Consider the following 15,090-nt stretch of genomic DNA (forward strand, 5'->3'; position numbering starts at 1 on the left):
AATTTAGAGGAAACACCAACTACCAACAGGGTAAGCCAAGCAAGTGTATGGGACATCTCAGGCAGTGGTGTAAACAAACACAAACAGAAAAGCAACTCTAAAAATCCACGGGATGGAAAAAAGAAACTGAGAGAAAATTCGAACAAACTGATTTATGTAGCCAAGAAATTGGGACAGATTCCCTGGAAAATAAGATTCTGCGAAAAAAAGTGAATAGCAAAATCCCAGAAACAGGCAGAAACGGAAGAGATGGTGCTGTCAACGGAGAAAAACTGAGGGATGTTCTGTGAAAAGAGAAAAACTGATAACCTGCAAGGCAAACCTAATCAAATTAGGGAAAGAATGAGGAGCAAAATTTTCATTGATTCCTTTAAATGGGGGAAAAGAGCATCTGGCCAGTATGGGGATCGAACCCAGGACCTTGGCGTTATTAGCACCACGCTCTAACCAGCTGAGCTAACCGGCCACCTACAAGAAAGCAACGCAAGATATCCTTCATGTGAGCACGTGAAAATGCTTGTCAACGCTGTCGTTCAGAAACTGGGAGCAGGAATTCCGAAAATGTCAATGAAAACCCAATAAACTGAGAGGACAACCAATTTACTTGTAGATAATCCCAAACAAAACCATGAAAATTGTAAAAAAATGCAAGATACTTATAGTAAGACATAAAAACCTGGTAAAGGAACCCATTTTATTTATAGTTTTAAAATGAAGAAACTGAGAGGATGAACGAAATAAAAAATGCAAGAAATTGATAGTTTGAAATAAAAACTGGTAAAGAACCGCATTTTCTTTTTTTTTCTTTTTAAATGAAGAAACTGACCGGATAAACGAGAAACTGGGAAGAGAGCCCAACAATTTAGAGGAAACACCAACGACCAACAGGGTAAGCCAAGCAAGTGTATGGGACATCTCAGGCAGCGGTGTAAAAAACACAAGCAGAAAAGGAACTCTAAAAATCCACGGGATGGAAAACAGAAACTGAGAGAAAATTCGAACAAACTGATTTATGTAGCCAAGAAATTGGGACAGATTCCCTGGAAAATAAGATCCAGCGACACAAAGTGAGGAGCAAAATCCAAGAAACAGAGGCAGAAACGGAAGAGACGGTGCTGTCAACGGAGAAAAACTGAGGGATGTTCTGTGAAAAGAGAAAAACTGATAACCTGCAAGGCAAACCTAATAAAACGAGGGAAAGAATCAGGAGCAAAATTTTCATTGATTTCTTTAAAGGGGGAAAAGAGCATCTGGCCAGTATGGGGATCAAACCCAGGACCTTGGCATTATTAGCACCACGCTATAACCAGCTGAGTTAACCGGCCACCTACACGAAAGCAACGCAAGATATCCGTCATGTGAGCACGTGCAAATGCTTGTCAACACTGTCGTTCAGAACCTGGGAGCAGGAATTCCACAAATGTCAATGAAAACGCGATAAACTGAGAGGACAACCAATTTACTTAGAGAATCCCAAATAAAACCATGAAAATTATAAAAAATGCAAGATACTTATAGTAAGACCTAAAAAAACTGGTAAAGAAACGCATTTTATTTATAGTTTTAAAATGAAGAAACTGAGAGGATGAACGAAAAAAATGCAAGAAATTGATAGTTTGAAATAAAAACTGGTAAAGAATCACATTTTCTTATTTTTATTTTAAAATGAAGAAACTGACCGGATAAACGAGAAACTGGGAAGAGAGCCCACAAATTTAGAGGAAACACCAACTACCAACAGGGTAAGCCAAGCCAGTGTATGGGACATCTCAGGCAGTGGTGTAAACAAACACAAACAGAAAAGGAACTCTAAAAATCCAGGCAATGGATAAACAAAACTGAGAGAAAATTCAAACAAACTGATTGATGTAGCCAAGAAATTGGGACAGATTCCCTGGAAAATAAGATTCTGCGACACAAAATGAAGAGCAAAATCCAAGAAACAGAGGCAGTAACGGAAGTGACGGTGCTGTCAACGAAGAAAAACTGAGGGATGTTCTGTGAAATGAGAAAAACTGATAACCTGCCAGGCAAACCCAATAAACTGAGAGTGAAAGAATCAGGAGAAAATTTTCATTGATTTTTTTAAATGGAGGAAAAGAGCATCTGGCCAGTATGGGGATCGAACCCAGGACCTTGGCGTTATTAGCACCACGCTCTAACCAGCTGAGCTAACCGGCCACATACACGAAAGCATCGCAAGATATCCTTCATGTGAGCACGTGCAAATGCTTGTCAACACTGTCGTTCAGAAACTGGGAGCAGGAATTCCGAAAATGTCAATGAAAACCCGATAAACTGAGAGGACAACGAATATACTTGGAGAGAATCCCAAATAAAACCATGAAAATTATAAAAAATGCAAGATGCTTATAGTAAGACCTAAAAAACTGGTAAAGAAATGCATTTTATTTATAGTTTTAAAATGAAGAAACTGAGAGAATGAACGAAAAAAAATGCAAGAAATTGATAGTTTGAAATAAAAACGGGTAAAGAACCAGATTTTCTTTTTTTATTTTTGAATGAAGAAACTGACCGGATAAACGAGAAACTGGGAAGAGAGGCCAAAAATTTAGAGGAAACACCAACTACCAACAGGGTAAGCCAAGCAAGTGTATGGGACATCTCAGGCAGTGGTGTAAACAGACACAAACAGAAAAGGAACTCTAAAAATCCACGGTATGGGAAAAAGAAACGGAGAGAAAATTCGAACAAACTGATTTATGTAGCCAAGAAATTGGGACAGATTCCCTGGAAAATAAGATCCTGCGACAAAAAGTGAATAGCAAAATCCAAGAAACAGAGGCAGAAACGGAAGAGACGGTGCTGTCAACGGAGAAAAACTGAGGGATGTTCTGTGAAAAGAGAAAAACTGATAACCTGCAAGGCAAACCTAACAAAATGAGGGCAAGAATCAGGAGAAAATTTTCATTTATTTCTTTAAATGGAGGAAAAGCGCATCTGGCCATTATGGGATCGAACCCAGGACCTTGGCGTTATTAGCACCACGCTCTAACCAGCTGAGCTAACCGGCCACCTACACAAACGCAACGGAAGATATCCTTCATGTGAGCACGTGCAAATGCTTGTCAACACTGTCGTTCAGAAACTGGGAGCAGGAATTCCGAAAATGTCAATGAAAACCCGATAAACTGAGGGGACAACCAACTTACTTGGAGAGAATCCCAAATAAAACCATGAAAATTATAAAAAATCCAAGATACTTATAGTAAGACCTAAAAAACTGGTAAAGAAACGCATTTTATTTATAGTTTTAAAATGAAGAAACTGAGAGGATGAACGAAATAAAAAATTCAAGAAATTGATAGTTTGAAATAAAAACTGGTAAAGAATCTCATTTTCTTTTTTTATTTTTAAATGAAGAAACTGACCGGATAAACGAGAAACTGGGAAGAGAGCCCAAAAATTTAGAGGAAACACCAACTACCAACAGGGTAAGCCAAGCAAGTGTATGGGACATCACAGGCAGTGGTGGAAACTAACACATACAGCAAAGGAACTCTTAAAATCTACGGGATGGAAAAAAGAAACTGAGAGAAAATTCGAACAAACTGATTCATGTAGCCAAGAAATTGGGACAGATTCCCTGGAAAATAAGATCCTGCGACAAAAAGTGAATAGCAAAATCCAAGAATCAGAGGCAGAAACGGAAGAGACGGTGCTGTCAACGGAGAAAAAAACTGAGAGATGTTCTGTGAAAAAAGAAAAACTGATAACCTGCAAGGCAAACCCAATAAAATGAGGGAAAGAATCAGGAGGGAAATTTTCATTAATTTCTTTAAATGGAGGAAAAGCGCATCTGGCCAGTATGGGGATCGATCCCAGGACCTTGGCGTTATTAGACCACACTCTAACCAGCTGAGCTAACCGGCCACATACACGAAAGTAACGCAAGATATCCTACATGTGAGCACGTGCAAATGCTTGTCAACACTGTCGTTCAGAAACTGGGAGCAGGAATTCCGAAAATGTCAATGAAAACCCGATAAACTGAGAAGACAACCAATTTACTTGGAGAGAATCCCAAATAAAACCATGAAAATTATAAAAAAATGCAAGATACTTATAGTAAGACCTAAAAAACTGGTAAAGAAACGCATTTTATTTATAGTTTTAAAATGAAGAAACTGAGAGGATGAACGAAAAAAAATGCAAGAAATTGATAGTTTGAAATAAAAACGGGTAAAGAACCGGATTTTCTTTTTTTATTTTTTGAATGAAGAAACTGACCGGATTAACGAGAAACTGGGAAGACAGCCCAAAAATTTAGAGGAAGCACCAAGTACCAACAGGATAAGTCAAGCAAGTGTGTGGGAAGTCCAAGGGAGTGGTGGAAACTAACACATACAGCAAAGGAACTCTAAAAATCCACGGGATGGAAAAAAGAAACATAGAAAATTCAAACAAACTGATTTATGTAGCCAAGAAATTGGGACAGATTCCCTGGAAAATAAGATCCTGCGACAAAAAGTGAAGAGCAAAATCCAAGAAACAGAGGCAGTAACGGAAGAGACGGTGCTGTCAATGGAGAAAAACTGAGGGATGTTCTGTGAAAAGAGAAAAACTGATAACCTGCAAGGCAAACCTAATAAAATGAGGGAAAGAATCAGGAGCAAAATTTTCATTGATTTCTTTAAAGGGGGAAAAGAGCATCTGGCCAGAATGGAGATCGAACCCAGGACGTTGGCGTTATTAGCACCACGCTCAAACCAGCTGAGCTAACCGGCCACCTACACGAAATGAACGCCAGATATCCTTCATGTGATCACATGCAAATGCTTGTCAACACTGTCGCTCAGAAACTGGGAGCAAGAATTCCGAAAAATGTCAATGAAAACCCGATCAACTGAGAGGACAACCAACGAACTGGGCTTGGACCCAAAATAAAAACCACGAAAATTTGAAAAATGCAGGAAACTGATAGTTGGACCTAAAAACTGGTAAAGAAACGCAGTTTATTTATTTGTTTTAAATTTAGAAACTAAGATGATAAACGAGAAACTGGGAAGAGAGCCCAAAAAATTAGGGGAGACACCAAGTACCAACAGGATAAGTCAAGCAAGTGTGTGGGAAGTCCAAGGGAGTGGTGGAAACTAACACATACAGCAAAGGAACTCGAAAAATCCACGGGATGGAAAAAAGAAACAGAGAAACTTCAAACAAACTGATTGATGTAGCCAAAAGATTGAGACAGATTCCCTGGAAACTAAGATCCTGTGACAAAAAGTGAATAGCAAAATCCAAGAATGAGAGGCAGAAACGGAAGCGGCGGTGCTGTCAATGGAGAAAAACTGAGGGATGTTCTGTGAAAAGAGAAAAACTGATAACCTGCAAGGCAAACCCAAAAAAATGAGGGAAAGAATCAGGAGCAAAATTTTCATTTATTTCTTTACATGGAGGAAAAGAGCATCTGGCCAGTATGGGGATCGAACCCAGGACGTTGGCGTTATTAGCACCACGCTCTAACCAGCTGAGCTAACCGGCCACCTACATGAAAGCAACGCAAGATATCCTTCATGTGAGCACGTGCAAATGCTTGTCAACACTGTCGTTCAGAAACTGGGAGCAGGAATTCCACAAATGTCAATGAAAACCCGATAAACTGAGAAGACAACCAATTTACTTGGAGAGAATCCCAAATAAAACCATGAAAATTATAAAAAAATGCAAGATACTTATAGGAAGACCTAAAAAACTGCTAAGGAAACGCATTTTATTTATAGTTTTAAAATGAAGAAACTGGGAGGATGAACGAAAAAAAATGCAAGAAATTGATAGTTTGAAATAAAAACGGGTAAAGAACCGGATTTTCTTTTTTTAATTTTTGAATTAAGAAACTGACCGGATTAACGAGAAACTGGGAAGACAGCCCAAAAATTTAGAGGAAGCACCAAGTACCAACAGGATAAGTCAAGCAAGTGTGTGGGAAGTCCAAGGGAGTGGTGGAAACTAACACATACAGCAAAGGAACTCTAAAAATCCACGGGATGGAAAAAAGAAACATAGAAAATTCAAACAAACTGATTGATGTAGCCAAGAAATTGGGACAGATTCCCTGGAAAATAAGATCCTGCGACAAAAAGTGAATAGCAAAATCCAAGAAACAGAGGCAGAAATGGAAGAGGCGGTGCTGTCAACGGAGAAAAACTGAGGGATGTTCTGTGAAAAGAGAAAAACTGATCACCTGCAAGGCAAACCGAATAAAATGAGGGAAAAAACCAGGAGCAAAATTTTCATTGATTTCTTTAAAAGGAGGAAAAGAGCATCTGGCCAGTATGGTGATCAAACCCAGGACCTTGGCGTTATTAGCACCACGCTCTAACCAGCTGAGCTAACCAGCCACCTATACAAACCCAGCGCAAGGTATCCTTCATGTGAGCACGTGCAAATGCTTGTCAACACTGTCGTTTAAAAACTGGTAGCAGAAATTCCAAAAATGTCAATGAAAACCCGATAAACTGAGAGGACAACCAATTTACTTAGAGAGAATCCCAAATACAACCATGAAAATTATAAAAAATGCAAGATACTTATAGTAAGACCTAAAAAACTGGTGAAGAAACGCATTTTATTTATAGTTTTAAAATGAAGAAACTGAGAGGATGAAGGAAAAAAATGCAAGAAATTTATAGTTTGAAATAAAAACTGGTAAAGAACCATATATTTTTTTTAAATGAAGAAACTGACCGGATAAACGAGAAACTGGGAAGAGAGCCCAAAAATTTAGAGGAAACACCAAGTACCAACTGGGTAAGCCAAGCAAGTGTATGGGACATCTCAGGCAGTGGTGTAAACAAACACAAAGAGAAAAGGAACTCTAAAAATCCACGGGATGGAAAAAAGAAACTGAGAGAAAATTCGAACAAACTGATTTATGTAGCCAAGAAATTGGGACAGATTCCCTGGAAATAAGATCCTGCGACAAAAATTGAATAGCAAAATCCAAGAAACAGAGGCAGTAACGGAAGAGGTGGTGCTGTCAACGGAGAAAAACTGAGGGATGTTCTGTGAAAATGGAAAAACTGATAACCTGCAAGGCAAACCTAAGAAAATGAGGGAAAGAATCAGGAGCAAAATTTTCATTGATTTCTTTAAATGGAGGAAAAGAGCATCTGGCCAGTATGGGGCTCGAACCCAGGACCTTGGCGTTATTAGCACCACGCTCTAACCAGCTGAGCTAACCGGCCACATAAACGAAAGCAACGCAAGATATCCTTCATGTGAGCACGTGGAAATGCTTGTCAACACTGTCGTTCAGAAACTGGGAGCAGGAATTCCGAAAATGTCAATGAAAACACGATAAACTGAGAGGACAACCAATATACTTGGAAAGAACCCCAATAAACACCATGAAAATTATAAAAAAAAATGCAAAAAACTGATAGGTAGACCTAAAAAACCGGTAAAGAAACGCATTTTATTTATAGTTTTAAAATTAAGAAACTGAGAGGATGAACGAAAAAAATGCAAGAAATTAATAGTTTGAAATAAAAACTGGTAAAGAACCGGATTTTTTTTTTTTTATTTTTGAATGAAGAAACTGACCGGATTAACGAGAAACTGGGAAGACAGCCCAAAAATTCAGAGGAAACACCAACTACCAACAGGGTAAGCCAAGCAAGTGTATGGGACATCTCAGGCAGTGGTGTAAACAAACACAAACAGAAAAGGAACTCCAAAAATCCACGGGATGGAAAAAATAAACTGAGAGAAAATTCGAACAAACTGATTTATGTAGCCAATAAATTGGGACAGATTCCCTGGAAAATAAGATTGTGTGACAAAAAGTGAATAGCAAAATCCAAGAATCAGAGGCAGAAACGGAAGAAACGGTGCTGTCAATGGAGAAAAACTGAGAGATGTTCTGTGAAAAGAGAAAAACTGATAACCTGCAAGGCAAACCTAATAAAATGAGGGAAAGAATCAGGAGTAAAATTTTCATTGATTTCTTTAAATGGAGGAAAAGAACATCTGGCCAGTATGGGGATCGAACCCAGGACCTTGGCGTTATTAGCACCACGCTCTAGCCAGCTGAGCTAACCGGCCACCTACACGAATGTACCGCAAGATATCCTTCATGTGAGCACGTGCGAATACTTGTCAACACTGTCGTTCAGAAACTGGAAGCAGGAATTCCGAAAATGTCAGTGAAAACCCGATAAACTGAGAGGACAACCAATTTACTTGGAGAGAATCCCAAATAAAACCATGAAAATGATAAAAAAATGCAAGATACTTATAGTAAGACCTAAAAACTGGTAAGGAAACGCATTTTATTTATAGTTTTAAAATGAAGAAACTGAGAGGGTGAACGAAATAAAAAAATGCAAGAAATTGATAGTTTGAAATAAAAACGGGTAAAGAACCGCATTTTATATATTTTTTTATTTTTAAATGAAGAAACTGACCGGATAAACGAGAAACTGGGAAGAGAGCCCAAAAAATTAGAGGAAAAACCAACTACCAACAGGGTAAGCCATCTCTGGCACGAGAGGATCATCGGGATTTGGGTCACACAGCAGCGAGCAAATGGACAGCAGCACTTTGTATATAGTGAGGGCTGGAGACCACTGAGAGCGTAATATGTCCAAGCAGATGCTAATGAGTTAAGTGATAACGTCACCCTGCTGCTCTATATAAAACCGGGAGCAAGCGAGGGCTTTACCATTCTGGCGAATTGCCCGATGATGCTGGAAGTATTTACCAGCGAAACGTCGTACTCAAACTGTAAATGTGGATTAACTCTTCAACACACCGGTGGGCTGAAGTAGTGAATTATTTGTCTTTTGTCAACGTGACACTTTTTTTTGCTGATTGGCCGTGTCGGGTGGTGGAGGGTTACGACACATTTATAAATAAACGCGATATAACCCAAAATTTTTTATTATTATGAGGGTAAGCCAAGCAAGTGTATGGGACATCTCAGACAGTGGTGGAAACTAACACAAACAGCAAAGGAACTCTAAAAATCCACGGGATGGAAAAAAGAAACTGAGAGAAAATTCGAACAAACTGATTTATGTAGCCAAGAAACTGGGACAGATTCCCTTGAAAATAAGATACTGTGACAAAAAGTGAATAGCAAAATCCCAGAAACAGAGGCAGTAACGGAAGAGACGGTGCTGTCAACGGAGAAAAACTGAGGGATGTTACGTGAAATCAGAAAAACTGATAACCTGCAAGGCAAACCTAATCAAATGAGGGAAAGAATCAGGAGCAAAATTTTTATTGATTCCTTTAAATTGGGGGAAAGAGCATCTGGCCAGTATGCGGATCGAACCCAGGACCTTGGCGTTATTAGCACCACGCTCTAACCAGCTGAGCTAACCGGCCACCTATACACAGCCAACGCAAGATATCCTTCATGTGATCACATGCATATGCATGTCAACTGTCGATCAGAATCTGGGAGCAAGAATTCCTAAAAATGTCAATTAATACCCGATCAACTGAGAGCACAACCAACGAACTGGGCTTGGACCCAAAATTAAAACCATGAAAATAAAAAAAATGCAAGAAATTGATAGTTTGACCTAAAAACTGGTAAAGAATCGCATTTTCTTTTTAAAATTTTAAATGAAGAAACTGACCGGATAAACGAGAAACTGGGAAGAGAGCCCAAAAATTTAGAGGAAGCACCAAGTACCAACAGGATAAGTCAAGCAAGTGTGTGGGAAGTCCAAGGGAGTGGTGGAAACAAACACATACAGCAAAGGAACTCTAAAAATCCACGGGATGGAAAATAGAAACATAGAAAATTCAAACAAACTGATTGATGTAGCCAAGAAATTGGGACAGACTCCCAGGAAAATAAGATCCTGCGACACAAAGTGAATAACAAAATCCAAGAAACAGAGGCAGAAACGGAAGAGACGGTGCTGTCAACGGAGAAAAACTGAGGGATGTTCTGTGAAAAGAGAAAAACTGATAACCTGCAAGGCAAACCTAATAAAATGAGGGAAAGAATCAGGAGCAAAATTTTCATTGATTCCTTTAAATGCAGGAAAAGAGCATCTGGCCAGTATGGGGATCGAACCCAGGAGCTTGGCGTTATTAGCACCACGCTCTAACCAGCTGAGCTAACCGGCCACCTACACGAAAACAACGCAAGATATCCTTCATGTGAGCACGTGCAAATGCTTGTCAACGCTGTCGTTCAGAAACTGGGAGCAGGAATTCCGAAAATGTCAATGAAAACCCGATAAACTGAGAAGACAACCAATTTACTTGGAGAGAATCCCAAATAAAACCATGAAATTATAAAAAATGCAAGATACTTATAGCAAGACCTAAAAAACTGGTAAAGAAAGGCATTTTACTTATAGTTTTAAAATGAAGAAACTTAGAGGATGAACGACAAAAATTGCAAAAAATTATAGTTTGAAATAAAAACTGATAAAGAACCGCATTTTATTTTTTTATTTTTAAATGAAGAAACTGACTGGATAAACGAGAAACTGGGAAGAGAGCCCAAAAATTTAGAGGAAACACCAACTACCAACAGGGTAAGCCAAGCAAGTGTGTGAGACATCTTAGGCAGTGGTGTAAACAAACACAAACAGAAAAGGAACTCTAAAAATCCACGGGATGTAAAAACGAAACTGAGAGAAAATTCGAACAAACTGATTTATGCAGCCAAGAAATTGGGACAGATTCCCTGGAAAATAAGATCCTGCGACAAAAAGTGAATAGCAAAATCCAAGAATCAGAGGCAGAAACGGAAGAGGCGGTGCTGTCAACGGGGAAAAACTGAGGGATGTTCTGTGAAAAGAGAAAAACTGATAACCTGCAAGGCAACCCAAATAAAATGAGGGAAAGAATCAGGAGCAAAATTTTCATTGATTTCTTTAAATGGAGGAAAAGAGCATCTGGCCAGTATGGGGATCGATCCCAGGACCTTGGCGTTATTAGCACCACGCTCTAACCAGCTGAGCTAACCGGCCACCTACACACAATCAGCGCAAGATATCCTTCATGTGAGCACGTGCAAATGCTTGTCAACGCTGTCATTCAGAAACTGGGAGCAAGAATTCCGAAAAATGTCAATGAAAACCCGATAAACTGAGAAGACAACCAATTTACTTGAAGAGAATCCCAAATAAAACCTTGAAAATTATTAAAAAATGCAAGATACTTATAGTAAGACCTAAAAAACTGGTAAAGAAACGCATTTTATTCATAGTTTTAAAATGAAGAAACTGAGAGGATGAACGAAAAAAAATGCAATAAATTGATAGTTTGAAATAAAAACTGCTAAAGAACCGCATTTTCTTTATTTTTAAATGAAGAAACTGACCGGATAAACGAGAAACTGGGAAGAGAGCCCAAAAATTTAGAGGAAACACCAACTACCAACAGGGTAAGCCAAGCAAGTGTATGGGACATCTCAGGCAGTGGTGTAAACAAACACAAACAGAAAAGCAACTCTAAAAATCCACGGGATGGAAAAAAGAAACTGAGAGAAAATTCGAACAAACTGATTTATGTAGCCAAGAAATTGGGACAGATTCCCTGGAAAATAAGATTCTGCGAAAAAAAGTGAATAGCAAAATCCCAGAAACAGAGGCAGAAACGGAAGAGATGGTGCTGTCAACGGAGAAAAACTGAGGGATGTTCTGTGAAAAGAGAAAAACTGATAACCTGCAAGGCAAACCTAATAAAATGAGGGAAAGAATCAGGAGCAAAATTTTCATTGATTTCTTTAAATGGTGGAAAAGCGCATCTGGCCAGTATGGGGATCGAACCCAGGACCGTTGGCGTTATTAGCTCCACGCTCTAACCAGCTGAGCTAACCACCAACCTACACAAACCCACCGCAAGATATCCTTCATGTGAGCACGTGTAAATGTTTGTCAACTGTCGCTCAGAAACTGGGGGCAAGAATTCAGAAAAATGTAAATTAAAACCCGATCAACTGAGAGGACAACCAACGAACTGGGCTTGGACCCAAAATAAAAACCATGAAAATAAAAAAAAAATTGATAGTTTGACCTAAAAACTGGTAAAGAACCGCATTTTCTTTTTAAAAATTTTAAATTAAGAAACTGACCGGATAAACGAGAACCCGGGAAGAGAGCCCAAAAATTTAGAGGAAGCACCAAGTACCAACAGGATAAGTCAAGCAAGTGTGTGGGACGTCCAAGGGAGTGGTGGAAACTAACACATACAGCAAAGGAACTCTAAAAATCCAGGCAATGGTTTAAAAAACTGACAGAAAATTCAAACAAACTGATTGATGTAGCCAAGAAATTGGGACAGATTCCGTGGAAAATAAGATCTTGCGACAAAAAGTTAAGAGCAAAATCCAAGAAACAGAGGCAGAAACGGAAGAGACGGTGCTGTCAACGGAGAAAAACTGAGGGATGTTCTGTGAAAAGAGAAAAACTGATAACCTGCAAGGCAAACCTAATCAAATTAGGGAAAGAATCAGGAGCAAAATTTTCATTGATTCCTTAAAATGGGGGAGAAGAGCATCTGGCCAGTATGGGGATCGAACCCAGGACCTTGGCGTTATTAGCACCACGCTCTAACCAGCTGAGCTAACCGGCCACCTACAGGAAAGCAACGCAAGATATCCTTCATGTGAGCACGTGAAAATGCTTGTCAACGCTGTCGTTCAGAAACTGGGAGCAGGAATTCCGAAAATGTCAATGAAAACCCAATAAACTGAGAGGACAACCAATTTACTTGTAGATAATCCCAAACAAAACCATGAAAATTGTAAAAAAATGCAAGATACTTATAGTAAGACATAAAAACCTGGTAAAGGAACCCATTTTATTTATAGTTTTAAAATGAAGAAACTGAGAGGATGAACGAAATAAAAAATGCAAGAAATTGATAGTTTGAAATAAAAACTGGTAAAGAACCGCATTTTCTTTTTTTTTCTTTTTAAATGAAGAAACTGACCGGATAAACGAGAAACTGGGAAGAGAGCCCAACAATTTAGAGGAAACACCAACGACCAACAGGGTAAGCCAAGCAAGTGTATGGGACATCTCAGGCAGCGGTGTAAAAAACACAAGCAGAAAAGGAACTCTAAAAATCCACGGGATGGAAAACAGAAACTGAGAGAAAATTCGAACAAACTGATTTATGTAGCCAAGAAATTGGGACAGATTCCCTGGAAAATAAGATCCAGCGACACAAAGTGAGGAGCAAAATCCAAGAAACAGAGGCAGAAACGGAAGAGACGGTGCTGTCAACGGAGAAAAACTGAGGGATGTTCTGTGAAAAGAGAAAAACTGATAACCTGCAAGGCAAACCTAATAAAACGAGGGAAAGAATCAGGAGCAAAATTTTCATTGATTTCTTTAAAGGGGGAAAAGAGCATCTGGCCAGTATGGGGATCAAACCCAGGACCTTGGCATTATTAGCACCACGCTATAACCAGCTGAGTTAACCGGCCACCTACACGAAAGCAACGCAAGATATCCTTCATGTGAGCACGTGCAAATGCTTGTCAACACTGTCGTTCAGAACCTGGGAGCAGGAATTCCACAAATGTCAATGAAAACGCGATAAACTGAGAGGACAACCAATTTACTTAGAGAATCCCAAATAAAACCATGAAAATTATAAAAAATGCAAGATACTTATAGTAAGACCTAAAAAACTGGTAAAGAAACGCATTTTATTTATAGTTTTAAAATGAAGAAACTGAGAGGATGAACGAAAAAAAAATGCAAGAAATTGATAGTTTGAAATAAAAACTGGTAAAGAACCGCATTTTCTTTATTTTTAAATGAAGAAACTGACCGGATAAACGAGAAACTGGGAAGAGAGCCCAAAAATTTAGAGGAAACACCAACTACCAACAGGGTAAGCCAAGCAAGTGTATGGGACATCTCAGGCAGTGGTGTAAACAAACACAAACAGAAAAGCAACTCTAAAAATCCACGGGATGGAAAAAAGAAACTGAGAGAAAATTCGAACAAACTGATTTATGTAGCCAAGAAATTGGGACAGATTCCCTGGAAAATAAGATTCTGCGAAAAAAAGTGAATAGCAAAATCCCAGAAACAGAGGCAGAAACGGAAGAGATGGTGCTGTCAACGGAGAAAAACTGAGGGATGTTCTGTGAAAAGAGAAAAACTGATAACCTGCAAGGCAAACCTAATAAAATGAGGGAAAGAATCAGGAGCAAAATTTTCATTGATTTCTTTAAATGGTGGAAAAGCGCATCTGGCCAGTATGGGGATCGAACCCAGGACCTTGGCGTTATTAGCTCCACGCTCTAACCAGCTGAGCTAACCACCAACCTACACAAACCCACCGCAAGATATCCTTCATGTGAGCACGTGTAAATGTTTGTCAACTGTCGCTCAGAAACTGGGGGCAAGAATTCAGAAAAATGTAAATTAAAACCCGATCAACTGAGAGGACAACCAACGAACTGGGCTTGGACCCAAAATAAAAACCATGAAAATAAAAAAAAATTGAAAGTTTGACCTAAAAACTGGTAAAGAACCGCATTTTCTTTAAAAAAAATTTAAATTAAGAAACTGACCGGATAAACGAGAACCCGGGAAGAGAGCCCAAAAATTTAGAGGAAGCACCAAGTACCAACAGGATAAGTCAAGCAAGTGTGTGGGACGTCCAAGGGAGTGGTGGAAACTAACACATACAGCAAAGGAACTCTAAAAATCCAGGCAATGGTTAAAAAAACTGACAGAAAATTCAAACAAACTGATTGATGTAGCCAAGAAATTGGGACAGATTCCGTGGAAAATAAGATCTTGCGACAAAAAGTTAAGAGCAAAATCCAAGAAACAGAGGCAGAAACGGAAGAGACGGTGCTGTCAACAGAGAAAAACTGAGGGATGTTCTGTGAAAAGAGAAAAACTGATAACCTGCAAGGCAAACCTAATCAAATTAGGGAAAGAATCAGGAGCAAAATTTTCATTGATTCCTTTAAATGGGGGAAAAGAGCATCTGGCCAGTATGGGGATCGAACCCAGGACCTTGGCGTTATTAGCACCACGCTCTAGCCAGCTGAGCTAAACGGCCACCTACAGGAAAGCAACGCAAGATATCCTTCATGTGAGCACGTGAAAATGCTTGTCAACG

General features: G+C 39.2%; 13 non-coding genes across 13 annotated transcripts; all 13 read right to left on the reverse strand.

Annotated features, from left to right (window-relative positions):
• Positions 1–392: 392 nt before the first annotated feature.
• On the reverse strand, positions 393–466 carry TRNAI-AAU (transfer RNA isoleucine (anticodon AAU)). Its single transcript has one exon. It is a non-coding gene; the product is annotated as a tRNA-Ile (tRNA).
• Positions 467–2,107: 1,641 nt separating this feature from the next.
• Positions 2,108–2,181, reverse strand: TRNAI-AAU (transfer RNA isoleucine (anticodon AAU)). The gene has a single exon. It is a non-coding gene; the product is annotated as a tRNA-Ile (tRNA).
• A 781-nt stretch (positions 2,182–2,962) lies between these two features.
• On the reverse strand, positions 2,963–3,035 carry TRNAI-AAU (transfer RNA isoleucine (anticodon AAU)). The gene has a single exon. It is a non-coding gene; the product is annotated as a tRNA-Ile (tRNA).
• Positions 3,036–5,432: 2,397 nt separating this feature from the next.
• Positions 5,433–5,506, reverse strand: TRNAI-AAU (transfer RNA isoleucine (anticodon AAU)). Its single transcript has one exon. It is a non-coding gene; the product is annotated as a tRNA-Ile (tRNA).
• Positions 5,507–6,288: 782 nt separating this feature from the next.
• On the reverse strand, positions 6,289–6,362 carry TRNAI-AAU (transfer RNA isoleucine (anticodon AAU)). The gene has a single exon. It is a non-coding gene; the product is annotated as a tRNA-Ile (tRNA).
• Positions 6,363–7,134: 772 nt separating this feature from the next.
• On the reverse strand, positions 7,135–7,208 carry TRNAI-AAU (transfer RNA isoleucine (anticodon AAU)). The gene has a single exon. It is a non-coding gene; the product is annotated as a tRNA-Ile (tRNA).
• Positions 7,209–7,993: 785 nt separating this feature from the next.
• Positions 7,994–8,067, reverse strand: TRNAI-AAU (transfer RNA isoleucine (anticodon AAU)). The gene has a single exon. It is a non-coding gene; the product is annotated as a tRNA-Ile (tRNA).
• Positions 8,068–9,280: 1,213 nt separating this feature from the next.
• TRNAI-AAU (transfer RNA isoleucine (anticodon AAU)) lies at positions 9,281–9,354 on the reverse strand. The gene has a single exon. It is a non-coding gene; the product is annotated as a tRNA-Ile (tRNA).
• A 682-nt stretch (positions 9,355–10,036) lies between these two features.
• TRNAI-AAU (transfer RNA isoleucine (anticodon AAU)) lies at positions 10,037–10,110 on the reverse strand. Its single transcript has one exon. It is a non-coding gene; the product is annotated as a tRNA-Ile (tRNA).
• Positions 10,111–10,890: 780 nt separating this feature from the next.
• On the reverse strand, positions 10,891–10,964 carry TRNAI-AAU (transfer RNA isoleucine (anticodon AAU)). The gene has a single exon. It is a non-coding gene; the product is annotated as a tRNA-Ile (tRNA).
• Positions 10,965–12,496: 1,532 nt separating this feature from the next.
• Positions 12,497–12,570, reverse strand: TRNAI-AAU (transfer RNA isoleucine (anticodon AAU)). The gene has a single exon. It is a non-coding gene; the product is annotated as a tRNA-Ile (tRNA).
• Positions 12,571–14,206: 1,636 nt separating this feature from the next.
• On the reverse strand, positions 14,207–14,283 carry TRNAI-AAU (transfer RNA isoleucine (anticodon AAU)). The gene has a single exon. It is a non-coding gene; the product is annotated as a tRNA-Ile (tRNA).
• A 673-nt stretch (positions 14,284–14,956) lies between these two features.
• On the reverse strand, positions 14,957–15,030 carry TRNAI-AAU (transfer RNA isoleucine (anticodon AAU)). Its single transcript has one exon. It is a non-coding gene; the product is annotated as a tRNA-Ile (tRNA).
• Between the last annotated feature and the right edge of the window lie 60 nt (positions 15,031–15,090).

Source organism: Petromyzon marinus, chromosome 75, assembly GCF_048934315.1.
Source record: "Petromyzon marinus isolate PM22_M1 ecotype Great Lakes invasive population chromosome 75, UKy_Petmar_22M1.pri1.0, whole genome shotgun sequence".
Classification (NCBI taxonomy): domain Eukaryota; kingdom Metazoa; phylum Chordata; class Hyperoartia; order Petromyzontiformes; family Petromyzontidae; genus Petromyzon; species Petromyzon marinus.